Raw genomic sequence first — 1795 nt, forward strand, 5'->3', positions numbered from 1 at the left:
GAGAGAGAGAGAGAAAAGAAAGAGAGACAGTAAAAATGAAGACAGAATGGGAGAAAGAAAGGAAGAAAGAATCTTTTATCTCGATACTGGAGTCGTGTTTCAGTTACCCTAAATGTAAAACGGCGAAGTAGAACCTGGACACAATATGATCTTAGAAAGCACAATGCCGGAACAAAAGTCAGAATATTCTTCGAATTCATTTTGCATATATGTATGCGTATGCATGTGTATGTGTGTATTTATATATGCATTATATACATTTGCGAATATGACATAATTGCGAATATGACATAATTGCGAATATGACAAAATGATGTATTTATATACGCGCATAACTACACACAGACAGACACGTAGATATAGTTGAAATTTATTAAAAGAACAAAACCAAAACAAAAGACAAAGACAGGTGTATGAACAACAAGCAAGTGTTATTAGTTTGACGCTCGAGAAAAATGAAAATGTCTTTTACGTTTCGAACCTACGCTCTTCAACACAAAGGAATAAGAGAAGTACATAAATACATACATGCATACATACGTATGTATTTAGGTATGCATTATATGCATGCATGTATGTCGTGAAGGCAGCATGTTCTTTGTCTATCTCCTTACCTTTTCGGAGATTTTAGGTAGAATTATACTAATGTGTCCATCTATTTTAATTTAATTAAAGTCTATGTCTTTATGCAGCTGAGGATTGCTCTGCATTTAGATTGATGCAATGATTGCATTGTTCAATTTAATGGAGTTGCTTGAAACGATTGTACTGCATTACCTCTGGATATCTTTGTTGCTTATTTTTACACACACACACACACACACACACACACACACACACACACACACACACACACACACACACACAAACACACACAGAGACTCAAACGCACAAGTACACACGCACGCACATATGCACCCGATCTGCACACACAAACAAACAACTACTTAGAGAATAACTGATGGACGTGTATCAGGATATTCATCAAAGTCATCGTATATACATGTGTATAATCTTTGCATGTGTTTGTTTGTGTGTGTGTTTGTTTGTGGGTGCACAAGCAAAAACATACATAGCACTTTAAACAATTCGGGCCGAACCAACAGCAACAAGAAGAGCAACACACTCAAAATCAAGAGTAAACATAAGCTATAATTTCAAGGTAATAATGTATTTTCTTTCTTTACAACGGCAAATACGATTTTGACAACACCACTTTCCCGCTTCTATGTAATTAGTTATCTAGCTGGCTGATATAAAGAATATTCTTGGATAGTTGAGGACATCAGCTGAAACAGAAGGAGGAGAACAAGAAAGAAAGAGAAAGAGAGAGAGAGAGAGAGAGAGAGAGAGAGAGAGAGAGAGAGAGAGAGAGAGAGAGAGAGAGAGAGAGAGAGAGAGAGAGAGAGTGAGAGAGAGAAGGAGAGAGAGAGATTGCAATATAGAGGTTTCAGATATTTGTCACCCCTTCCGTTTTCGTATTTGGTTTTGCCGGCAAAATGTACAACATATTCATACGTGTTGGCGTCTGGTGGGTCCGTAACTACGTGATGGGAACGCTTACAGGAGCACGGGTTGTTTTGTGAGAACCCCGCACACGTAGATAAGACGTGTGTATAAGAGTGTGCGTATGTGTGTGTGTGTACAAAGTTCAGGTAAATAACCTTCCTTCAACACTGGTGCATGCTGAATGCTGGTTTGATTTATTCTGTTCTACTGGATGGACCATCGTCCCTACCGCTGCCACCCCCCACTGCCCCCCACCACCACCACTGCCACCACCACCACCACCACC

The sequence above is a fragment of the Octopus bimaculoides genome, chromosome 5 (assembly GCF_001194135.2).
Source record: "Octopus bimaculoides isolate UCB-OBI-ISO-001 chromosome 5, ASM119413v2, whole genome shotgun sequence".
Classification (NCBI taxonomy): domain Eukaryota; kingdom Metazoa; phylum Mollusca; class Cephalopoda; order Octopoda; family Octopodidae; genus Octopus; species Octopus bimaculoides.